The following is a 26074-nucleotide window of genomic DNA, read 5'->3' as shown; positions in this document are numbered from 1 at the left end:
AGGTGGGCTGTGTGTTCTTTGTTGTTTGCTCGTCTGTGGGCACGATACTTTTCACCTCCTTCTCCAATTGGCAGGGTCAGTCGCTCAGATATGGTACAGCAGGGCAGGTCTAGCTGAAGAGGAGTTGCTGGGATTGGTTGTGGCACTTACTACAGACACCAGGGCAGGTTGGTAATCAGTGCAGGGTAGGTTCCGGTGGGCTGTGCCTGTGCTGCTTGGTGGTGTGATGTTAAGTGCACTGTGCAGGTATGCAGGATGGAGGGGGAGATTGTGATGTGTGGAGCTAAGATGGGTATGGGAGAGAGGAGAGAGGAACAGGAGCCAAAAACGTACAAACAAAAAAGAGTGCTAGGGGAACTTACCGTTGGAGTGGAGAGATGAGAGACTGTGAAAAGAAGAAAGACAAAAAGGGGAAGAAGAAGAAAAGAAAAGAATGAATAAATAAAAATTAGAAAGAGAAAAGAATGGCAAAGCTCCCAGGGATGCCACTGGTGTGGCTACGAGGTCTGGGAAAGTTGTTCCCAGGTGTTGAAGTACAGCCTGGCTAGGAGGTATAGAGGTATTCAGCACCAGGAATCCAGGGGACAGGAAGAGAAGGAAGGTATAGAGAGACGAGAAACTGAGTAATGAAGAAAGACAAAAAGGGAAAAAGAGGGAAAAGAAAACAAAACAAATTAAAAACAAAAAAAAGAACAAGAAAACTCCCCAAAAAAACAGAAAAAAAGAAAAAAAAAACCCACATAACAAGAAATGCTCTCAGGGATCTCTCTGTGCATCCGCACAAGCTGAGGGGGTAGGTCCCAAGCCGCACAGCACCGCCCCGGCCAGAACGGGCTCCCGACTTAAGAAAAGAAAAAGAAAACAAACAATTGAAAACAAACAAAAGCCCCGGGATTCCACTGGCATGGCAGCACAGACTGGGAAGCAGTTCCACACTCGAATGGAGCTCCACAGCCCCTCAGGAAGAAGTAAAGGTGGCGCACGGAGCCAGGTATTTGAGCAAAAGGACGGGGAGGTGGTGAGAGGTAAGGAAAAAATCAGAAGAAGCGGAAAAAAGCAACACCAGCAGCCAACAAATGGCACTCAGAGAGCCGGCTAGTGCAGGCTGGTGGAATCCAGGCAGCTGGTGCTTCCCGGCCAAGAGACTGTGGCCATGGGAAGCAGAGGGGGCCGAGTGGGGGTGAAGAAGGGTGGGGGGTGGGAAAGCATATATCGCTGTTTACCAGTTGTTCTGTCTCCTGCTGGAAGCTTTGTGAAGCCGCTTTCTCGTACCCCCTATTTGCTGGTCTCTGATAGGAGTCCAAGATGGCGGGTCCGTGCTGCATTAGCTGATAGGGGACCTCTCCATGTATGTCTCCTCGCTTTCCGTTCTCCGTCAGTTTCTTATTCCATTTGGTGCTTGGATGAGTTCTTTATCTCTTCATTTGATGTTTAGGATTTCAGGATTGCTGTTTTCTCTGTTTGGCTTAGTTTTTCCTAGAATAATTTTTAAGGCCTCAGTATACCGATCAAAATAAACAATCCATCCATGTTTTGAGTGCACTTTTCAAATGAACCAGTTTACATCAGTTTCTCAGAGTAACTGCTGAAGGTCCACATCATAAGACAGGCACAAGAAGCAGTTTTTCTTGGAGCTGAGACTTAGAGAGACCTCATGATGGTGCACAGGAGGAAAAAGAAAACCAAGACAGAACAATGTCTAGATCAAAGCCGAAGTTCTCAAGACTAAGTCTCATACAGTTTCATGGGTTGCATGCTGCAAAGTTTGTCCGAGTGGATGCCATTTTTAGTGAGAATTACACATTCAGCGGTCGGTGGAGCCCGCTCAAAGAACAGGCTGTAGGGTCTATGTCTGTGCTGTACCTTAGGATTTTCCTTTTGATGACAGTCGACGATGATGTAACACTCTCACACAGCACAACCCAAACCACAACGACACGTACTCACATGTACACACATACACACACACACGAGTAGCTACTGTAAGTCCAAGCTGTTTTCAGTAAGATCAACCCATTTTAAAAACTGTTTGAGGCCTCTGTTGCACCCGGTCCAGTTTCCCTTGGACTCGGTCCAAGGAGAGTATTCCAGTAAAAAACTACCTGAGACCTTGGTCAGACCCAGTCCAGCTTCCCTTATCGGAACCAGCCCAAGGAACTCACTATAAAACCCGAGCACCAAGCAGAATTTCCCCAAAGTGCAAAGAAAAAGACAGAACAAATGGGAACCCAGTTTCCCAAACGGAAAGAGCGAAAGGGAGACTTACCAAAGAAAGGACATCTGAAACTGCTTATATATGAACCCAGAGACTTTGTAACAAAAGGAGTGGAACGCCAGCTCAGGAGAGATTCACCAGTTTCCCAGCTGTGGTGAGGGAACACTGGGTACCCTACTTGATCCCTCATCAAGGATGGGACACTCGGCTGGGCGTCATCTCTGGGCCTCACTTCTGACACCAAAAACTGTTAAAAAATAATCAAAACGCAAAGAAATTGAAGCATAAGATTTATTGTGAGTAGTTGTTCTTGATGCATATAGGGAGACTGTTCTGAATCTTAAATAAAAAAAACAAAAGGCTGGATGTAGGCTGGTTACAATGAAGTTTACAAAGAAAAAAGGAGGGAGAACAGAAGATCAACCGTTAGCTTATCTTGAAGTGATTGACTGAAATCCCTTCGCCCTTTAGTGAGATAGGAAACCCTAGCGGTGCAGTGGTTAAGAGCTATGGCTGCTGACCAAAAGGTCAGCAGTTCTAACCCACCAGGTGCTCCTTGGAAACTCAGTGGAGCAGTTCTACTCAGTCCTATAGGATCGCTATGAGTCAGAATCCACTGGATGGCAGTGGGTTTTAGGTAGTCTCTTGCCTGGCTACCCTTCCCCCATTCATTTGCACAAATCTTAAATTTTATTCAGGAAGTTTTAAAATAATAAAAGGAACCTTATCTCTCAGGAAGCAAGTGAAATTATCTAAAGTTACATTTTTTTGCATTAGATAAACTCTGAGCTAGCTTATGGTTAACAGAAGTCTTTGTCACAAAGGAGTCTGCAAAGATTTAATGGCTGTGTTAAACTGGGCCTCAGTTTCCTTATTATTAACACTCCTTAAAGCCAGAAAAAAAACAACTTACTAGTTTTACAGTTTTGGGGTTCAGGCTTTTACTGTTAATTTTTGGTTTCTTGGGTAAGAAATAAACCTTAAAATCAAAGTTGGATGTCTGTTATTAATTTTTTTTATTTGACCCATGCTTCTGTGTCTCTTTAATAAGACTCGAGCTTCCCTTCTTCCTTCTCTAATGGGCGTCCGATCCGAGGCCCCCAGCCTGGCCCTGTGGAAGTAGGTTGGAGTTAGCTGAGCTCTTGGTCCACCCCATGGCCTTGGGGAGGGAGCAGACTCAGCCATGTAGGGACCATGTTGTTCTCCTCCGGTCTGGACGCAAACCACTCCTGGGTGTGGAAAGGGCAGGTTAGGGCCAGTCTGAAACTCAGGGTGTATGTTCAGGGGGCATTCCCCACCAGGTTTTATGGGTCAGCTGTAGTTCTTCTTCTTTTTTTTTAACTGTACTGTAGATGAAGATTTACAGAACAAATAGTTTCTCATCAAACAGTTAGTACACATAGTGTTTTATGACATTGGTTAACAATCCCATGACATGTCAGCACTCTCCCTTTTCAACCTTGGGCTCCCTATCACCAGCTTTCCTGTCCCCTGCTGCCTTCTAGTCCTTGTCCCTGGACTGGTGTGCCCCGTTAGTCTCATTTTGTTTTATGGGGCTGTCTAATCTTTGGCTGAAAGGTGAACCTTGGGAGTGGCTTCATTACTGAACTAAAAGAGTGTCCGGGGGCCATACTCTCAGGGTTTCTCCAATCTCTGTCAGGCCAGTAAGTCTGGTCTTTTTTTATGAGTTAGAATTTTGTTCTACATTTTTGTCCAGCTCTGTCTGGGACCCTCTATTGTGATCCCTGTCAGAGCAGTCGGTGGTGGTAGCCAGGCACCATCTAGCTGTACTGGACTCAGTCTGGTGGAGGCCATGGTAGCTGTGGTCCATTAGTCCGCTGGACTAATCTTTTGCTTGTATCCTGTTCTCTTCATTCTCCCTTGCTCCTGAAGAGGTGAGACCAGTGGAGTATCTTAGATGGCCGTTCACAGGCTTTTAAGACCCCAGACGCTACTCACCAAGGTAGAATGTAGAACATTTTCTTTATAAACTGTGTTATGCCAGTTAAGCTAGATGTTCCCCAAGATGTGATTCTTCTTGATAACTGTCAAAGAAAAAAAATTCGGGAAGTAGATCGCCAGGTCTTTCTTTCAAGGCACTTCTGGGTGGACTCAAACCTCCAGTATTCTGGTTAGCAGCTGAGCATGTTAACCATTTACACCCCCCAGGGACTCGAGAAGGTCAGGTCTCCCTTTTCCATTTGCCTGAGCTTTGGTTTGGATCTACCCCCACTGAAACCACTTACTTTTGCAGGAGATGGGCTGGGTTACGCATTGAAGCCTTAGCAGTAGATAGGGCTGGGAGTCCTCGTCCTGCTCTTTTTTGTGGTGTGTGGGAGGAGCTGTGGCTTTCTGCCTCCCCTGGTTTGAGGAGAGGTCTGGCGCACGGCCTCTAGGACTCAATGTGCAAGTTATCATTGCTGTTAGCTGGCGTCTAGTCGACCCTACTCATGGTGACCCCGTACACAGCAGAATGAAATGCTGCCCAGTCTTGCACTATCCCCATGATAGATTGCGGATCAGACTGTTGTGATCCATAGGGTTTTCATTGGCTGGTTTGGGGCAGTAGATCGCCAGGCCTTTCTTCCTAGTCTGTCTTAATCTGGAAGCTCTGCTCACGGCTAGCATCAGCATCATAGCAACACGCAGACCTCCACTGACCGATGGCTGGTGGCTGCACATGAGGTGCATTGGCTGAGAATTTAAACCGAGTCTTCTACACGGGAGGTGAGAATTTCGCTACCACACCACCACTGAGGTGGTACCGGGTCGTCCGGAGTCCCGTGTTCTGTCCTGTGCAGATCCTGGTCTGTGTGCCGTCCGTCACTGTCACTGGAGCACTGCCCGGCCCAGACAGAGGGTAGGGGGCCTCCCACAGAGGGGTCTGCAAGACCCGGGAACTCAAGGTGCAGGACCCACCTTCAGCCCTGCGTCAGGGTTTTGGGGGGGACTTGGCAGGAACTCCTCCCTCCCCCATGCACTGGGCGTGTGTGTGTGTTATTCTTGTGTATCTGAAAAAGAAAGTTTAACATGGTAAAATATAACAGAACATTTACCATTTCAGTGGTTTTTCCGTGTACAATTCAGTGACATTAATTACATTCACCCTGTTATACAGCCAACATCACTGTTTGCAGATCTTTCATCACCCTTAGCAGAAACTCAGTGCCCCTTAAGCGGCGCCCCCTCATTCATGCATGTGCCTATTTTAGATATTACACTCTAGATACTTCATGTAAGTGGGATCATACACTGTTAGTCCTTTTGTGACTGACTTATTTCACTTAGCAGAACGTTTTCAAGGCTTATCTGTGTTGAAGCATGTATCAGAACTTCATTTCTCATGATGGCTGAGTAATAGCCCATTGTCTCACTGGACCACGTTTTGGTATTCATTGACCTGCTGGTGGACCCGTGGATTGTTTCCACCGTTTGTCTCTTGTGAATGAACTTCGGTGTACAAATATCTGTTTTAGTCCCTACTTTCAATTCTTTTGAGTATCTACCTAGAAGTGGAATTTCTGGGTCTTGTGGTAATTCTAGGAGCCCTAGTGGTACAGTGATTAAGAGCTCGGCTGCTAACCAAAAGGTCGGCCGTTCAAATCCATCAGCCACTCCTTGGAAACCCTGTGGGGCACTTCTACTCTGTCCTATGCGGTTGCTGTGAGTCAGAATCGACTTGACAGCAACGAGGTGTTTTTTTTTTGGTGTGGTAATTCTATGTTTAACTTTTTGAGGAACCGTCAAAATGTTTCCACAGCAGCTGTATCATTTTGCATTCCCACTAGTCATGCACTGGGTTCTGGTTTCTTGTTTTCTGATCACAGCCACCGTATTGGAGCTGGCTGGTGTATTCTCTGGTGTCTGCGTCCTCTAGCCTGAGATTGAAACTCTTCTTGGAAGTCATCAGTAGGTGAGTAGGCAGTTACGAGTGGACTCTGCCAAGGGTGTTTTTAAGTTCCTGCCCAGCAGACTGGCTTGGGCTCCCTGGGGATGGCATCCGGCTGACGTCAGGAAATCCGGTCAGGGCTGAACAGTACTCGGGCTTTCCCGAGCTCCTTCCCTCATCTGAAGAGGTGTGAAAATCACCACCGTAGCCGCTGGTACCAGGATCCCTCGCAGGAAGCAGCTGTCTTTGGAGGGATGCTTGGGGACACTGTGCAGGTACGATCGGAGGGCGTGAGGTGCTGGGACTGGCTGAGCTCCTGCTGTGTGGAGTGGGCTTCGGAAAGCAGAGGGGCGAGGAGGGGCAGCCGGGCGCCCGCCCCTGCTGCCGTCTGCCCTCAGTCATGTCTTGAGGGGCATGGGGTGAGGCCCGAGTCAGCCCTGAGTATGCTCTTCTGTGCATCTTCCCGCTACCGCCTCTGTTCACAATACTATTTCCTGTTCCTCGGGATGGCGTTTCACCTGCACCGAGTGCCCATCACCCTGTGACCAGAGGCGGCTTTGATCATGTGTGTCAGACTCCTTGCTGGAGGTGCTTGCACAGCTCTCTGCTCGACAGGAAGGGTGGCTTGGTGGTAATGGGTTGCGGGTGAGGTGTGGCCCCAGGATGGCGGGGGGTGGAGAGTCTGACCCAGGCCGGGCTGCGTGCGTCCAGTGCCGCCATGGGATGACCCAGCTGCACAGCCTTGAGCAAGCTGCTTCTCTGTGTCTCAGTTTCTTCCTCTCTAAAGTGAAAGTGCCAGGACTCAGGGTGGTTTTGAGGATTCAGTGAGCACGTGTTTGTGCGGTACTTAGAACCGTGCATGTAACAAAGGATTTGTGAGGTTAATAATGTAAGTTAGTCAACATTTCACCTGTTCCCCGCTGGATGGACATCCACCGCCTGCCCCGCGCTGACCCTGGTAACCTTACATTGTGGATGGAGCCAGGCACCCCCTGGTCACTGCACTTGGGTCTCAGTAAACACATGCTTAGTGGTCCCTTCCCGCTGTGTCCTTGTTACCCCGGCATGCAGTGGGCACAGGTGTCTCCTGCAGGAACGTATCTGGATGGCGTGGGCGTTGGGGCACTGCCCTGGAGCCCAGGAAGAAGCAGTGTCCACTGGAGCAGCAGAGGACAGATCCTGGCAGCAGTGGAGAGTGCGTCTCACACTTGACTACGGAGGGCAGAGGAAAGTGCCGTTTCAGGAAATTGTGCAATTTCTCTTTGCCACCCCATGCTGAGGTGTTTGTCTGGGGCGGTTCCGCCCGTGTGTGACCTGCAGTGTTGTCTGGACTGGTTCTGTCCATGTGTGACCTGAGGTGTTTGTCTGGACTGGTTCCACCCCTGTGTAACCTGAGAGGTTTGGAGGTTCTGTCTGTTGTGACCCGTTCAGTGTGTGGTCAGGGAAAGCAGAACTGTGCTGGTGAGGTGTGGCTGACGTGGACTTCCCCCAGGTAGGTAAGGGGCCGTCTGTGGTTCCAGCTGTTTGTCTGAGAGGGAGTCTTAGGTCAGCCCACCCAGGAGCCTTCCCTGGCCCCAAGTGCCTGCCCTGTGCCCCCACATGCCAGCCTCACCCTATGACTAAACACATCCTCCAGTCAGAACCCCAAGAAGTTAATCCTTGCCCCACTGAGAGTTCTCCTTTCAGTGTGGTGTGGGGAAGGTTGTGGTAATGGCAGGGGTCTGAATGAAAAATAACCGAGAGCTCTCCATGGGGCCAGTGGTCATCAGTGGCCTTGACTGCACACGGACTGCCGTGTCTGTCAGAAAACTGACCCAGGGTTTATCTTGGAGCTGCCTGTCCATAGGAAGGCCTCAGGGACTGCGCTTGGCCTTGGGCAGGTGTGAATGAGGGCCGTGCACACCTAGGAGCTATTTATGTTCTTGTTGCTGTAACACCCACGGGCAGTGGCAGAAAGTGCTGAGGAGCATTGTGAGCCCTCCCTGTCCCTGAGGAAGCCAGATAACCCCTCGGGGGACTGCTCAGTCAGCACAGACTTCCGGCAGGTGTCAACGGGTGCTCCTTTCCTGACATAACTCCCACGTGTAGTTGCTTAAACCAGTCCTGCAGAAAGCCTCCAAGTTGTATGGCCTTCAGCCTAATGGGGCTGTTGGACACAGCTTGATGGTGGGAGTCTTTAAAGAAACAAACACCACTTTCCCTCAGCTGAGTAAGCCCGGTGACCAGAAAACAGATTGCACACTTCGCCATTGAGCTGATTCCAACTCGTAGTGACCCTATAGGACAGAGTAGAACCACCCCATAGGGTTTCCAAGGAGCAGCTGAGCTCTTCACCACTGGGCCACGAGCACTCCAGAAAACAGGTGAGGGAAGCAGAATTATTCATATTTGCACACCCTTTAAGTACTTATGTCTCCTAACAGAGAATCCTGAAATATGGAAAAACCACCCATTTATGTTTAACATTTGAGCCCTTTCCTTGTGCTGGTGCTGTTTTAGGATTCGTGTTACCCACCCCCATTCTGGTCACCCATGTGCTCTTCCCCGTGTCCCCCCTGCTGGGACCTTGGGAGAGGGTGGGATGGTACTGGGGAGTCGTTGGTGTGGTACAAGGAGAGCGTCTGTATGGATGACTGGGTGGGTGTTTCTGGGGCAGGTTATGGGGCATAATCCCATGTGGGTGAGCTCATCTCTTGTGCCAAGGGAGCAGGCGTCTGGTTCCTTCCCTGCCCAGATGTGGTCCTAAAGCTGTGGGGCCGGGGGAGGGCTTTGATCCTGCTGTTCATTACAGCTTGAGTGGGGGGCAGGTGGGCAGCCGAGCTTCTCTTGATTTCAGAATGTTTTAGAGCATCTTTTAGACTTTTTAGTTGATTTTAGTCCCCATGAATTGTGAGGCTCCATGCCTCTGAGTTCTGGAGGCATCCTGGAGGCTGTCTGCCTCCACTGCACTCCATCCCTGCCCCATTCCTGAACAGCAAGTCCAGCTGCTCCTCAGAAGAAAAAGAGAATCCCTCCTTGGCTCCAAAACCAGAGAGGAAGAAACACCAGTGGAGTTTTTAACCAGAGTTTAGGATCCTGGAAAATAACTGCAGGGGTTGGCACCAGGTGACCGTGACTCAGCTCCTCCCGAGTGTGACCACGGAGCAGCTGCTCTTCCCCGTGTCTCGCATGCTGAGTCATCCGGAAGTGACACTTGGCGAGTGTGGGCAAGCCAGGTGAGAGTCACTTCAGAAAAGGAAAACTGCTTGCCCTCTGTGGTCTGTGTATTCCCCGGAAGGGATGGTCATCGCATGGCAGCACCTGGCTGGGCCACAAGTACATTAGGTCTTAAAGGCTCAGGGTCAGGCTCTTTGGGATTCAGCCCAGCTGAATTCCATGTGCAGAGTCTGATGAGTGGGAGTAGACTTGAGGCCAATAGGATCGGGTTCTGGTTCGCCAAGTCTTGTGAAATGTAGATGGGGATCTTTTTCCCATTTGGAGGTCCCAGAGAGAATTCCTGGAATTTGGGTCCATTTGATTACTTCGTAGGTCCCTGAGTGGCGATTTGAACCTTCCCAGTGGCACTGTGGAAGAAAGGCCTGGCACTCTGGTTCCATAAAGATTTAAAAAAGAAAAACAAAAACCAAACCTATTGCCATCTAGTCGATTCGACTCACAGCGACCCTATAGGACAGGGTAGAACTGCCCCGTAGGGTTTCCAGGGAGCGCCTGGTGTCCCTAAAGATTACTGTCGAGAAAACCCAATGGAGCAGAGTTCTACAGTGCAGCACACGGAGTCACCATGAGGTAGAATCGACTTGACAGTAACAGTTTTTTGTTAAATTACTTCAGAGTCCCTGGGTGGTGCAAATGGTTAATGTGCTTCCTGCTAACAGAAAGGTTGGAGGTTCGAGTCCACCCAGAGGCAGCTTAGATGAGAGGCCTGGTGATCTACTTTTGAAAAATCAGCCATTGAAAACCCTGTGGAGCACAGTTCTATTCTGAGACACAGGGGGTCGCCATGAGTCGGAATCAACTTGACAGCAGCTGGTCCTGGTGGGTTACTTCAGATGGGTAATCCACGTCATTCTAGGAAGTACAGAAAGCACTAACTCTGGGGCCAGAATTCTCCCAGGAGCCCTGCCCACAGTCCGTATGGACACTGGTTTCTTATATCTGATACAGCCAGCTCACCCCCTACCTTTAGAATAACGTTTGTCTTCCGTCTGCAGTCAACCTTCTCGGTGACACCTCCAGTAATTTGAAATCAGACCAACTGAAATATCCTTCAAGGTTGTGTCTGTATCATTTTAGGTTGTCTCCCCCCATAAGTCCTCAGAGAAGGTGTCAGGGAGCCACACACAGTATAGACAGACTGTGTCTGGAAGAGAGAAGTAGTATCAGTACCTTTGAATGCAGTGGAAGGTCAGAGGAGGCAGTGGATGGAAAACCTTGCATCCCGTATGGGGCCCATAACCATCTCGCTAGAAGGTACTCGGTGGTGGTGCTTACGTTGGGATGTGGTTTTGCTGGCCATTTAACACCTAGAAATGCGTTGAAATTCCGGACATAAACATGGGAGCAGTTGGACAGTGGATATCTTAGTGACAGAGAAGAATCCTCATGCCTCCCAGGCTCTGGACCAGCTCCAGGCAGCAGGTCGGCCCCGCAGTGGTTTTTGTTTTCTGTCTGTCAAAGTCAAGTCTTTCTGGTGTTGCTCTGTTTTGTTTTTAGCACTTTTGTGAAGCCGGTTCAGCTCTGCTCACAGTGACCACACAGTTACTATCGATAGGGTGTGGGCTGTTTGATTTTTAATATAGTTAAGGTCCCTACGAGTCAGAATCGACTTGACGGTAACGAGTTTGAAGAAGTAGCAGAGTCTCAAAATAAGTAGCTTCACCACAGGTTGCTTACTCTGATACCAGCGACGAAGTTGACATTCTTGACGGTCATCTAAAGGGATGTAGAAGCCAGTGAAACAAAGCAGGCGGCCATGGATATGGTGTGTGTGCTTAAAATAGACACATCTAAACCCACTGCCGTCGAGTCCATTCTGACTCATAGCGACCCCATAGGACAGAGTAGAACTGCTCCATAGAGTTTCCAAGGAGTGGCTGGTGGATTCGAACTGCCAACCTTTCGGTTAGCAGCTGAGCACTTAACCACTGCGCCACCAGGGCTCCAGTGACACATCCAGGGGCTTGAAATCCTCGTGGTGGTTGTTAGTTGCCACTGAGTCTGCTGTGTCTCACGATGACCTGATGTATAATGGAACGAAACATCCCCCGGTCCTGCGTCTGATAGTGACACATCTAGGGGCTTACAATTCTTAGGTGTCAGGCAGCAGCCCGAAATTGTAAAATGGTGAATGCTCTTTTGTTTCATGCAGCTTGTGGATTCTTTAATGGGTTAGTCGATCCCAGAGGGAGGCCACGTCCCCGAGAAGGGACGCTCGGATTTCAGGGGAGCCGAGGAGTCTTTGGTTGAGTCAGGTCCCTGCTGATTCAATTACAGTCTGTGGCTGAGATGGCCTAACTTTGTAATTTTGCTGTCTATTTTTAACGCTTTCACCAAAGATGAAAGCCGAGAGAGCAGTGTTTTATGGTAGGAGGAAACTTAAAAAGAAATCCCAGTGTGGGCCTGGACTTGCTTTGGGCCTCTTGAGCTGGCCACCACCCGAGTCTGCACCCTGGCCTCGAGGACCTGCTGCCTCAGCTGCCGGCACAGCGAGGCTGGGCCCAGGTAGCAGGGGCAGCGGGAGGACCTGGGTGTGGAGGCATGTCTGGTCCCTGGTGAAACCCACATTCCCTCTGTCCATACTTAAGGGGGCTGTGAACACCTCGGGGTGTAGGCGTTGCTCCAGGTAGCCATAGCTGAGGCCGCAGCGCTGAGCCATGCCATGCCCCGTCGGGGTTCTGGGGCGGGTTCCAGCAGATGGTCTGCATTCTGGATCGCGTGATGCCCTCACAGCCCTGCAAATGAAGAAGAAAAGAAGGCCAGGTTTCCATGGTGCCTGCGAGGGGCCCACAGGCATCCTCGTCTCAGCCCGACTCCCGTGGAGATGGGAGGGTGGAGCACAGGAGCATTTGCTCAGACACAGAGAAGAACCTTCATGCCACACGCTGTCCCGGCTGCACGGAAAGCACTTGCTGGCAACTTCTTGCTGTCTGACCCCCAACCCACCTGTTACGGTGTGTGGCTGGCAGTCCCGGGGGCCTGGGGACGTGAGGAACAGGGCTGGGAGGTACCGTGGGGATTCGGGAGGCGGATCTCGGCTCTGAGAGTAGCTCTAGATCAGTTGTTGCATTTTTGTGAGCCTGTTTTCCTTGGTCGACACAGTACCATAAACCTGTCTCCCAGGATGCCGTGAGGATTCCGCAGGACACTGTGTGAGGGGCGGGTGGTGGTATTGCTGCTCTCGGGGAGGCTGGGTGGGGTGGAGATGTCACACTTGCTTCCCCATTGTTGGTGCGGCAGGTTTGGGGTCTCTCCTTCCTGGGTCACTTTGCCGTAGTGTTGGGGAGTCACACGAGTTTCAGGTGTTCAGTGAGTGGCAGTCGTTCCCCACCACACCCCACCAGGGAGGTACAAACGCAATGAAGTGACAGCGTCATCTGTCTCAGCACGGTAGAATGTCCTCTGCTGTCTCTGTGGGGTCAGGGTGGCAAGTGCAGGAAAAACAAACAAACGAACCAAACTCATTGCCATTGAGTCGAATTCCAACTCTTAGTGACCCTATAGAACAGAGTAGAGCTGCCCCATAGGATTGCCAAGGCTGTAAAGCTTTACGGAAGCAGACTGCCACATCTTTCTCCTGCAGAGCAGCTGATGGGTTTGAACCGCAGACCTTTCAGTTAACATCCAAGCGCAAGGAAGGCAGACATCTCAGCAGCTGGAGACACACGTGTTGTTGGCAGGATCGAGGGGATCGTCGGCTTCTGTCCTGTGAATGGTCACTGTCTCATCTTTGTCTGCACCTCATGGCAGGGTGTGAATATTCTTCCTGCTTAAGTTTTTTTAAATCGCTTATTTTTTTAAATAAATATGTAACAAAACATTTGACATTTCAACATTCTTCACACATATAGGTCAGTGACATTGATTGTGTTCATCTCGTTGTTCAACCTTCACCACTGTTCGTTCCCAAATTATGCTGTCGGCATGTCATCTTTGCACAGGGATCATGCTAACCTCTGTATCGTTCACTGAAATGAGCACTGGTGTACGTCTTTACAAGCCCCAGGAAGCGAGGCCGGCCAGTCCAGGCTTCCGCCTCCTGAGGACAGCTCTGTGGTTGCTGCAGCCCAGGTTCAGCGCTGCTGGTCGGCCCAGGAGTGGCCACAGGGGAAGCAGGGCTGGGCCGCGTGTGAGCTCACACCTGGGGAAAGGCGGCTAGTCTGGTCGACTGACGTGCTGGCTGTCAGACCTGGTCTCCTCCAAGGACTTGGGCTGCTCTGAAACCCTACAGACTTCTGGGTGCACCATTGAGCTGCAGAGCCAGAATATTCGGGCACGGTCCGGGCATCGTGGGATTTCAAAGCCTGCAGGAAGGATTGGACCTGTGGGCCTTGCAAATGGTAGGGCATAATTCTGGACAGTAGATAGGGGAGGGAGTTGGGGACCTAATTCATCAAACCCTGGGGGCTTTGAGCAAGAGACTAGCATGATGCAGCTGCCCTTAAGAAAATCAGCTGTGGCTGACTGACAGTGCTCAGGGAGGCTTAAGAAGGGGCAAGCTCTGAGAAAGTGACAACATGTCACACCTCAGAGGTAGCAGGCTAGGTGGTTCAGTGGTAGAATTCTTGCCTTTCATGCTGGGGACTCGAATTCAGTTCCTAGCCAATGCACCTCCATCTGTCACTGGAGGTTTGCGTGTTGCTATGATGCTGAAGAGGTTTCAGCAGAGCATCCAAAGTAAGACAGACTAGGAAGAAAGGCCTGGTGATCAACTCCTGAAAATCAGCCAGTGAAAATCCTACAGATCACAATGGTCTGTCTGATCTGCGACTGATCGTGAGCATGGCGCAGGGCCAGGCAGTATGTCATTCCGGTTGTATGTGGGCTGGTGTGAGTTGGGGGCCGACTTGACAGCAGCTCACAGCAACAGCAGACGTAGCAGGAGCCAGGTGTAGGGAACAGGGAGGGAGGGATGATGACAGGAGACGCCATGGGTACCACCAGTCAGATGTGGGTGTGTGGGAATTGGGGGGGGGAATGTTGGGTGAGGTGGGCTGTCAGTACAGGAAGAGGTGCTTGGGGCCTCGTGTGGATGCAGAGAGGAAGTAGATGTTAGGAGGGTCACCCAGGGTGGTGTCGGGCACCCAGAGCCTCTTGCAGAAAGGAGACGCTTGGTAGTCAGGGCGGCCAGTTCAGGGACGCACGGCCTCATCCTCGCCAAGAGCCGTGCCTGCGTGACTCCGGAAAGGCCGCCGAGTGTGCTCACTGCAGACCCAGAGTGTGGGAGGCCAGTGGGACTTCGGGGGGCTGGAGTGGTGGACTTCGAGCTGAGCGGAGGGCCCGTGTATCCCACATGGTGGGAAGAGAGAGGGCGTAGGTAGCTTCTGGCAGCAGAGTGGACAGAGGGCAGGACCCCATGCACAGACGTTGGGTTGAATCACCACTGCCGTGCTGGGCGGTGCTACCACCTGGCTTCCCCAGCCCGTGAGCTGCCGAGGGGCGTTCTGACTGCGCATTCACACCCTGCCCTATTCCACCTGTGTCTCCTCCTGCTGAAACAGCACCTGGCTGCTGCTGAGGCAGAATGATGGGAAGATTAGGGGATATTTGCAGAGTGTAGGCAAGACGTGTGCAGATGAAAGCCACCTTACACTTGTCCCGTGCTGTTTTATAAACTGATCAACTTTCTGCTGTCACAGTGTGGGTGGCAGATACCTTACACTCACCCTGCGTTGTCAGGGATGTGGCGGGAGGGGGTTAAAAGGCCAGGGTCCTCTTGAGTTAGAGGAAAACATTATGTCTCTTTCCTGATTAATCCCACTCCTTTATTTTGTGGATGGACTGTTGAATTCTTTTTACGTGGGTTATAATAAATGCGCAGTTAGAGCCATATGCTTAGTAATTACATTAGGATGTATATTTTGTGTTCTTCAGTATGGTGAGAACTAATTATAGTTGTGGGTTTTTATGTTGAGGAAGAAGGAAAAAAATTGCCTCTGTGAAGGGTGAGGACAGCTTGGGGGCAGTGGGGCCTTCAGGGTTTTACTGAAGCCGGAAGCAGGTGTTTTAATTAGGAACCACGGGCTGCTGGACGTAGGCTAGATATGAAGACTGGGCTTGTTGGCGGGAAAGGAGAATGCCAGTTTAAAATCTCCTGTTTGAAGTCGTTAAAAATACAGATGTGCCCGTGGACACCCCCAAACCTGCTGTCACTTGTTGCTCAGTCCCATGAAAATATGACAGAGGTGTCACATGACTTGTCCAACCATGGAGCAAGCAGTGCTGGGCTTTTCATGTATTAAAGCTACAAAGGCTTATTGAATTTCTAGAGAATAGACATTTTTAAGTTTCAAAATCCCTGGCATTCATGTTATTTATCTAAACCTCTTTATTTTCCATAAATGAGTTTCTTCTGTCCCCTTGACATTTTTTCGGGGAAACCCCCAGGAAGCTGCTGTCCCCTGGTCCTGCCTGAGAGGTGGGAATGTACCCTGTGAGTGAGTAAATCTGAAGCTTCGGCACACCAGCTTGTTTTACCAGCTGTGCAGAAGTGTCATTAGCCAGAGTGCCTCCCCACCGTTTAAACAGAAAACGTGGATTTCACGTCCAGGATGGGTGAGCCCTTTTCCAGGATGCCTCAGTAGTTGCGCGTATGTGAGCATATTTTTGCTTCTAACGCTGGCCCTTAGAAGCAGTCATCTGCATAGGGAAGACTTCAGGATCAAGCTTTGGAAAACTTTGCTGCCGTGAGGGCCTGATGAAATAGCGTTGTTTCCGCTTGTTAATTTGGCAACCCACTTGCTGATTCAAGGTTCTGATCAAGATCTGTAGGAAATGGCAGGCCTGGGGGGCACGGGGTGACTGGGAATCTGGGCGTGGGCAGGTGTGTCAGAGTGGGGTGATTGTGTCGCTGTTTCCTGGGAGGAAGCTGTCAGGTGAAGGGGACTGGGTGGTAGGATGGTGGAGACGGGAGAGCACCAGCTGCTCTTCCTTCTCTTCTTGGCCGTCTTCAGAAAAACAGCAATAATTATACATGCTCTTTAAAAAAAAGAGAAAAATAAAAAAAATACTTCCAGCCACAAAATATGCTGAAGTTCGATTCTGAGGTTTAAAAAATACATTTGATCAGTTATGGAGGTATCAGCATCAATTTTAATTTTCCTGTTGAGTCGGTTCCGACTCATAGTGACCCTATAGGACAGGGTAGAACTGCCCCATAGGGTTTCCAAGGAGCAGCTGGTAGATTCGAACCGCCAGCCTTTTGGTCAGCAGCCGTAGCTCTTAACCACTGCGCCACCAGGGCTCTCGGTATTGGTCATCAGTTTAGCCAGCCTCTAAACCATCTTTAACCCTATACAGAGACCCTCCAGTTTTGCAATTCTGATCCTCTTTATCCAGTTTTTTCTTTATAAGAGTGTGAGATAACAGGTTGTGGGGCCCCAGTTTTGAGGGCTCTCTCCTGCACTATGAAGAGGTAACACACGCATTCCAGAAAGCTCCCTACCTAGCTGAGGACGTCTGTCTGGCTTAAAAATAACAATCAAAAGTAGAGGATAAAATAGTTTTCAAAAAGAGATAATGGAATATTACTCAGCCGTAAAAAGGAATGAGGTCATGGTACATGCTACAGCATGGATGAACCTTGAAAACATTATTCTGAGTGAAAAGAGCTAGTCACAAAAGGTTACACATTATATGATTTCATTTATCAGAAATCTACGGGGGCCGGGGCTCGAGGGGAAGGGGAAGTAACAGTTCTGGGTTTTCTTTTGGGGTAATGAAAATATTCCGGAACTTGGTACAGGTTGTATAATATTGTGAATGTGCTGAACACCACCGAAGTGTATACTTTAAAATGGTTAATTTTATGTTACATGAATTTCACCCAGAAAATAAAAACTGGAAAATGAGACCCCAAGTTTTACAGGAAATCATTCTCGTAAATACGTTGTGTGTCTTTGCTTCTTTTCCCTCCATTGCCTCATGCCTTTTACTTCGAATGATGGTGATTTTTAAAGGATTCACATCTGAAATGAAGAGACAGGTGGTTTGGGGAGAGGATACTGTTTGATGATCGGACTCTGCTAACCTGTGATCCAAAAAAAACCAAACCCATTGCCGTCGAGTCGATTCTGACTCATAGCAATCCTATAGGACAGAATAGAACTGCCCCGTACAGTTTCCAGGGAGCGCCTGATGGATTCAAACTGCCGACCTTTTGGTTAGCAGCCGTAGCTCTTAACCACTGCACCACCAGCGTTTCCTAACCTGGGATAGTGCGTCCCATTTGACTGGGTTGTTTCGTAAGAAAGTGTTGCGTATCTGGGGTGAGAGAGCAGTGAGCTGCATTTGGGACTGTCTGGGCCTGGGAAGTCGGGCCTGGTGGTCAGTGGTTGGGAACCGCTCTGCAGCCCTTGTACTTCCCCTTTATTTCTGGGCGGATGGTTGCACAGCCACCTCTCTCCTGCTTGCACAAGTGTCTCAACGCCATGTTCTGAGCCTGGGTCAGAAAGTCAGCTGCCAGGACCTTCAGAAGTTTACAAATAAAAATTAAAAAAGGCAAGAATTTCTTTCCAGTGCCTTTCCTGAAGTGATGCTCAGTTTATATGGAGGGATAATTGAAGTGTTTAAAAGTTCTTATTTCCCAAGCAAAGATTTCTGAAGACTCCTTTCTAGAAACCGTTGGAAAGTTTCAAGAGGCACAAAGTACAGGTAAAATCTTTTTATTTTATTTTTAATAATATATATTCTCAATTTAGCAAAATTGATACCTTGCAAAAGCCTCAGTGGGTTCCAGCAGAAGGGTGGACCTCCTCCCTGCGTGGTCTTTGGGTGCAGATTTGGACTCGGCGGCGTGCCAGGGTGTCAGCTGGACCGCAGAGAACCAGCTGCTGAGGCTTCCTCTCACTTTGTCCTACTGCAATGGGCTGTCTTTCTTTCTTCTTTCCTTCTTTATCAATTTCAGTTCTCCTGTTGCTTTTCCCTCACCCCATTCTTCTTGTGCCTGTTCTCTGTGTCTTTCTCCACCCCACTAATTCTCGGGCTTACTAAGGTGCTGTTGCTAAGTGGCTGCTGGCTCCTGGCTTGACCGCTTTTTCTTTTTGCGGGGCGGGAAGAAGGTAGTTGCTGTCACCCTACTCTGGATTTGGGTCATTTCGTTATCAATCTTTTCACTTTGGTCCATTCCACGCCACATATTTTAAGTTTTAGAGGAAAGAGAAATTCCAGTTTAATTTGTAAAAACAAAAGGAGAACACCCACCTGTCCCTCATCCTTTTGGTGTTCTTACCTATGTGACTTAAACGGGTCCAGCAAGATTATTGATTCTATTACCTTTTAGAAAGTACAACTGCCAAGATGTAATTTCCATGCTTGACATCATCACTAGGACTTATTTAGCCAGCTTGGTAGGGTGTCTTTTAGTTAGCAGTTTTAGCTGTAGTGAGACTTAATACTTCTGTGTTTCTTGCCTGTCTATATATTTTTATTTAATAATGACATAGTCTGTTGGGGTGGGAGCTCTGTGGTCTTTCTTTTTCAGAATGCTTTATTTATTAGATTGCTTTGTTAGAGTGCTTTATTTATTAAGAGTTTTTCAACCTTTGCCCTTTGTGTTTAAAGTATATTTTCCTGGTTAGTCATTTGTGTTTGAATTTTGTTCACAGATCCCTTTGTTTTAAAGAAATACTTTGGACTTTTTGGAAATAAAGAAATTAAAAGCAAGGACAATTTGTTCCATTCAGTACTATATTAGGTAGTTAGAGAATTCCAGTGTGAAAACCTAAGACAGTCAACTTTTTCCTTTTTTTTTTTAACCTTGCTATCCTAAAACAAATGGAATGGATACATGGAAAAGAGATTATTTCTCTTTTTTAATGAATATGCAAAAAAAGGTAATAAACGGTAAGAAATAGACACTGAAGCCCAGAAAGAGGTTAGTGTATAGAAAATTCCATTATGCATGGCTCCAAACACTAATGGGCTGGATTTAAATTTTCTGTACACTGATCGGATTTTTTTTTTAAATATATTAAAAGTTTTTTATGAAAACAATGTAAACACATAATACATTATTTTAAAAACCGAAACAAACGTAAAAAGTGAGTTTCCTGGCCATTTTCCTTTACCTCCCAGAGGTAACCACTGTGTGTGTGTGCGTGTGTGTGTATGTGTTTAAATCGACCGATATAGCCTCTGTTTATAAAACGCGGGTCACTTTTTGCATGTCCTTGTGCTTCTGCTCTCTGTATGTGATCGGGGTTGTGATACACTCACCCGGACCTGCTTCAGTCTTTGTAACAGCTCTGTCATCTTCCTTAATGTGTTTGTTCAGCCCTTAAGTGAGGAATATTCCCTCACTGCTACTTGTACATGGAGCTTGGCACACCAGTTTGTCCATAGAATTGCTGCTCCAAGCATTGCTAGAAATAGGTGTTGCAATTACCTCTGGATAGTTCAGAATTGTCCCTCAAAGAGATTATTCCATGCCTTCACCAGCCCTGCAGATAGCAATGTTTCACGTTTCTGTCAACCTGTTAGACAATAAATGGGATTGTATTTTAATTTACATTTCTTTCTCACTGGCATTGAGCACCCTTGGGGTTACTTTTGAAGGTGGGAAAGTTTGATAAGGTAGGGGAGAATACAAGAATGCAGATAAATTCCCATTATAACAAAGATTTTTAATATACTATCTTTTACATAATTTACCCTCTCCACAGGTTAAATGTTGGGAATTAAAGCACCAGATTTAATGGCATTTTAAATCATCTCCCAGTATAAGCGATGTGTTTTGACACCTGGAAACACCTCTGCTTACGCGCCATGTATCTGGTCTTCCTCCTGTGGCACTGGCTGCCCCTGAATGAAGTCGTGATTAAAAGGCCCAGAGCCGTTTGTCTCCTTCAGGGGCTGCAGAGTTAACACGGTCCTCCCCACAGGGCTGGCTAGCCGTTTCCTGTAAGACCGCGCTGTCGCCCCGGGCCACTGTCTGGCCTGGGGATTCTGATGGCCACCCTGCAGGTCGCAGCAGGAGAAAGTCAGGGCATGGAGGGTGGTTATTTTTCCGAGTTCTGAACAGTCCGGGATGGGGACTCCTCTTAGGGAGGCGGGATCTATGTAAACGTGTGTGTGCGCACCTGCCATACTCACCTGCCACGCTCACCTGCCATGTGCACCCCAAGAGAGACGATACTGCTTAGATCCAAGTCCAAAGAGTGAACTGATGTCAGGTGAGGTGGTGAGACCCCTTGCGCCTCTCTGGGTCTGGTGGGTCTTCCTGCTCACCGCCTCTGCAGCAGCCCTGCACCACTGCTCCTGCCACCCGCTCTGGACGGCCTGCATCACCCTTGCCCCGACTGGTTATTAGTTGTTTGTTGATTGATTGATGTGTACGTCCATTGCTCCCACTGACCCACTAAAGCCGCAGCTCCAGGAGGCGGGAGTGTGGCTGCCCTTTCGCCGGGGTTCCTGTTGAGCACGTATGTGGCACCAGTGAGTGGTCTGCTTTTGGGTGTGTGAATGAAGGCACTGAAGCATGTGTCAGAGCATGTTGGGACACCGTGTCGCTGGCCCTCCCTGCTGAGGCAGCTGGAGGTGAAGCAGGTTTCCCTGGAGCTGTAGCCCAGAGGTCCCCACCTCCCTCTGTCTTCATCCAGCCTGGCCCAATTCCACATTGTGAGAGTGCCCCATGGAGCAAGAGGGCACTGGACTCTAGGGATCGGTTTAAGTTCTAGGGATCGGTTTAAGTTCTGGGAACACTGGAGTCGACACAATAAACTCTTTGTCCCACTTGCGGCCTGGAGAGTTCCCGAAACCTGTCCCTGATTCCTGATGGGATAAGGGCACTTACACCCTTGGTTTGCAGGGGAGACGTGGGCACCATAGCCTGAGCTTACTGGATGGGAGCCCGCGAGCTGGGGGCAATGGGGGGCAGAAGAGGGGGCAGAGGGGCCCTGGGGTTGGGGAGCCCAAGAGTGAGAAGTATGGGGGACTAGGGAAGACAGGAGGCCTGGGAGTGGGGGAGAAACAGGGGCCCTGGTGCTTGAGGGAGGGGTACGGGGGGGGCAGCAGGAGTCTGAAGGTGTGGAAGGGAATGGGAGCCCAAGGGGTGTGGGGGGAACAGGAGCCCCCAGGAGAGGGGGACAGACATCCTAGGGGTGGGGGACTAGAGCCCCAGGGTGGGGGGCAGTCGGGGCATCAGGGCCAGGCACCAGTATCCAGCAGGGTGTGGTTGGGGAGGGCTGTCATGCATTTCTGCTCCCAAGCATCTTGTGCCCACTTCCAGCTCAGGAGCAAATATGTCCTCAGCTGTCCTGGCGGCAGGGCCTGGAGTGGGGAGAGGGGCACCACAGGCCCCCCATCAGAGGAGAGACTACAGTTAGGGCAGCCCCCAGACAGGCCGTTGGCAGCAAGGCTGCGGGAGCTGATGATGACGCCTTCATAGGCTCTGTCTCTTGAGTCGCCCTGGTCTGCAGATGCCATGGTTCCCCTGTGCTATGGTTAGTGACCGATGTCCCCTCTGTGATCTGCCGCTGCTGCCAGAGAGGTAGTACAATAAGGGAAGGTGAGGCACGGGCTTGCTGCGATGGCCCTCAGAAGGCACTCGGGAGTCCAGGGTGGCCTGCTGTTACAGAGGGCTCCAGCCCACCGTAACGTCTCGGACCTGTAAGTCACAACAGTGGGTCTGAATTTTATGCTGCAAAAGAATGTGCATGCACACACACACATGTGCACACACATGCATGAAGACGCCTGTGTACACATGTATGTATATACATGTACACCAACATACACACACATACATGTTCACATGGACACGCGTACACAATGCCCATGTACACGTGTGCACACGTGCGTGTACATTTGCATACAGCGTATGCACGCACGCATGTTTACTTGAAAATAGTTTCACAGAGTAATGCTTACACCCTTGCTGTTTGCTGTTGTGCTCACAATTTCTTTGTCATGACCTCCCAAACTGCTTCTGGGACCATTAATGGGTAGAGAGCTACAGGCTGAAACCGCTGCAGGTAACCTGTCAAACCCATGCTGTCTGAGGTCAGGCCCCCCACCCCGAGCTCCATCTTCCTGACATTTGAAGTGAGCAGCACACTTTCCATGCGCCGGCACAATTACACGTAAGTGACAGGGTGCCATTCTGCAGCCCTTTCTCTCTGATGAGCCCCTGTCTGCAAGTCTCTAAACCAGAAGGGTAAACATGTCTCACTGTCAAGCAAAGTGCACATCCATCAGGCTCCACTCCCCCAGCAAGATGCCTTTTCGTCTCAAATGCCAGAGACAGCCAGCAGCATGAGTGGTTTGTTTTTTTTTCCCCTAAATAATACTGTGTTTTTGGTGAAGGTTTACACGGTAGTTTAGGTTCCCATTCAACAATTTCTACACAAATTGTTCAGAGACATTGATTAGTCTTTACAATGCGTGAACATTATCTTTATTTCCATTCTGGTTGGCCAGCTAACCTAATTTCCCAGCCACCTTCCCTTCTCATCTTTGTTTTAAAGAAATTGTTGACCATTTGGTCTCATAGATGACTCTTTAAAGGAGCACAGTACTCACAAGTGATATTCTTTATTTTGTGAGCCAGTCTGTAACTGAGCTGAAAGGTGACCTCGGGATAGTTTCAGTTCAAGATTTAAAGGGTATCTCAGGGCAGTAGTCTCAGGGAGTCCTCCAGTCTGAACTGGTCCAGTAAGTCTGGATTTTTTAAGAATTTCAGGTTCTGTTCCACATTTTCCCTCCATTCCCCATTCCATCAGCATCCATCTATTGTGACCCTGATCAGAACGGTCAGTAGTGGTGGGCACCATCTAGTTCTTCTGGCCTCAGGGGAGATGAGGCCATGTTTCAAGTAGACTAGTTTCTTCTTCGAGTGCTGCCTTTAATTAATCAGGGTGCGATTCGTAACGTGGCATCCCATCCAAGATAGTAGGCATGCAGTGAGGAAGAACCCGCGGCAGAAGGGTATCTACATGGGTATGATGTGAGCGTTGCTTTAACCAATTTTTAAATTATACAGAGTAATGCATGCTTGTTGTAAAAGGAAACAATCAAACCTTTCCTCAATGGCAAAACAAAACGTGCAGCCCCCTCACCCCAACACCCCCCGCCCAGCAGCCATCCCCTGGGAGGAACATCCGTGGCATGGACCTTCCTGGCCTTTTGCTATTACGCTGATTTTTTTAAAGAACAGAGGAAGCTGAGTCTTGAGGGACAAGAGGTGGGATCTGATCTAGGACATTAGGAATCTCGTCTTCTGCTGAGATAAATGGAGTACAAACTTGGGTGAAGTTCAAGCCCGGAAGCCAAGTGTGCTTCTGTAGAGGAACCTGTGCCGGCTAGCTGCCATTGGCAGGTGGGTCTGGGGGTCGGCTCTAGGGGAAGGCTTTCTCTCTTAGTGCTGGAGGAAGGTACTTGTTCCTTGGTGATCTTCTTGTGGTATGTCATCTATCTCGCCTCATCTCTGCTTGTATTTCATAAGAGATTGACTCAAGACACACCCTCCACTAATCCTGCCTCATTAACGTAACAAAGACAACCCACTTGTCTACGCCAAGAAATTTGGAAGACAGCTACCTGGCCAACCTACTGAAAGAGATCGATACATGTTCCTAATCCAAAGAAATGTGATCCATTGGAATATGGAAGTTATCAGTATCATTAATATCATACTGAAGATAATTCAAAAATCATTGCAGCACTACATCTACGGGGAATTTCCAGAAATGCAAGCCGGATTCAGAAGAGGATGTGGAACGCGGGATGTCATTGCTGATGTCAGACGGATCTTGGCTGAAAACAGAGAATACCAGAAAGATGGTTATCTGTGTTTTATTGACTATGCCAAAGCATTTGACCGTGAGGATCATAAGAAATTATGAATAACATTTTGAAGAATGGGAATTCCAGGACACTTAATTGTGCTCATGCGGAACCTGTACTTAGATCAAGAGGCAGTTGTTTGTTCCAACAGAACAAGGGGATACTGTGTGGTTTAAAGTCAGGAAAGGTGAGCATCAGGGTTGTATCCTTTCACCATACATGCTTATTCAGTCTGTATGCTGAGCAGATAATCCGAGAAGCTGGACTATATGAAGAAGAACAGGGCATCAGGATTGGAGGAAGACTCATTAACAACCTGTGTTATGCAGATGATACAACCTTGCTTGCTGAAAGTGAAGAGGACTTGAAGCACTGACTGATGATCAAAGACTGCAGCCTTCAGTATGGAGTACATCTCAACAGAAATAAAACAAAAATCCTCACAGCTGGACCAATAAGCAACATCATAATAAACGGAGAAAAGATTGAAGTTGTCAAGGCTTTCATTTTATGTGTATCCACAGTCAATGCCATGGAAGCGGCAGTAAGGAAATCAAACGCCGTATTTCATTGGGCAAATCTGCTGCAAAATACCTCTTTAAAGTGTTGGAAAGCAAAGTTGTCACTTTGAGAACTAAGGTGTGCCTAGCCCAAGCCATGGTGTTTTCAGTCATCTCATATGCATGTGAAGGCTGGACAATGAATAAGGAAGACCAAAGAAGAATTGATGCCTTTGAGTTATGGTGTTGATGAAGAATATTGAATATACGATGGACTGCCCGAAGAATGAACAAGTCTGTCTTGGGAGAAGTACAGCTACAGTGCTCCTTAGAAGCAAGGATGGTGAGACCTTGTCTCACGTACTTTGGACATGTTATCAGGAGGGACCAGTCCCTGGAGAAGGACATCATGCTTGGTAAAGTAGAGGGTTGGCTAAAAAGAGAAAGACCCTTGTCATAGGTTGAATAATGTTCCCCCAATAAATGTGTGTGTCAGTTTGGCTAGGCCATGATACCCAGTATTGTGTGGTTGTCCTCCATTTTGTGATTGTAATTTTATGTTAAAGAGGATTAGGGTGGGATATTAACACCCTTACTAAGGTCACATCCCTGATTCAATGTAAAGTGAGTTTCTCTGAGGTGTGGCCTCTACCACCTTTTGTCTTACAAGAGATGAAAGGGAAGCAAGCAGAGAAATGGGGACCTCACACCACCAAGAAAGCAGCGCCGGGAGCAGAGCGTGTCCTTTGGACCCCGGGTTCCTGCGCAGAGAAGCTCCTAGGCCAAGGAAAGATTGATGACAAGGACCTTCCTCCAGAGCTGACAGAGAGAAAGCCTTCCCCTGGAGCTGATGCTCTGAATTTGGACTTCTAGCCTGCTAGACTGTGAGAAAATAAATTTCTCTTTGTTAAAGCCAGCTGCTTGTGGAATTTCTGTCATAGCAGCACTAAATGACTAAGACAACCCTCAGTGAGATGGATTGACACAGTGGCTGCAGCAGTGGGCTCAAACATAGCAACAATTTTGAGGATGGCGCAGGACCGGGCACTGTTTTATTCTGTTGTTCAGAGGGTGGCTGAGTCATAACCGACTGAATGACACCTAAACAACAAGAACAACGTTGGGACGGGCAGCAGGAGGTACCAGTTTTGGGGGCTTTGTAGGCCCCACAGAGCCCTTGAAAGGCTCAGCTGATAGAGGACTGTTCGGGAGGGAGAGAGACAGCAGACTGCCCACGGGCAGCCATTAGTGACAGTGGTGGGGATGAAGGTGAGGGGACAGTTCCGGACATGGACACTGGGTCCAGCTTGATTTGGTAGATTTGGCAGTGCCTCTGTGGTGTGCAGGGTTCTTGGGGTGAGGCTGGAGCAGCGCAGTGCCAGGCAGTGGTCCTGCCCTCCTGCTGCTGTGCGTGCAGGCTGCTGCACACTCAGCAGGCGAGGATGCGGAGGCAGGCCTGTGCAGGCTGCTGCA

The 26074-nt window shown here is 49.0% G+C and overlaps 1 protein-coding gene across 4 annotated transcripts in view; it reads left to right on the top strand.

Moving 5' to 3' along the window:
• The window catches only part of SEMA4D (semaphorin 4D), a 123488-nt gene that overhangs the window by 62933 nt on the left and 34481 nt on the right, over positions 1-26074 (top strand). The window contains exon 3 of one of the 4 annotated variants that reach the window (XM_023738630.1): positions 6043-6379. The exons of 1 other annotated variant lie outside the window; for it this stretch is intronic. The gene's annotated coding sequence lies outside the window, so the exon portion shown is untranslated. Of the gene's footprint in view, positions 1-5940; positions 6380-14314; positions 17973-26074 lie in introns of those variants that run through there. 2 more of the 4 variants (XM_004384234.2, XM_023738631.1) reach the window with 2 other exon arrangements.

This window comes from Trichechus manatus, unplaced genomic scaffold (assembly GCF_000243295.1).
Source record: "Trichechus manatus latirostris isolate Lorelei unplaced genomic scaffold, TriManLat1.0 scaffold00120, whole genome shotgun sequence".
Taxonomy (NCBI): Eukaryota; Metazoa; Chordata; class Mammalia; order Sirenia; family Trichechidae; genus Trichechus; species Trichechus manatus.
The sequence above is the reverse complement of the archived record's forward strand: the minus strand, read 5'-3'. Positions and strand labels throughout refer to the sequence as shown.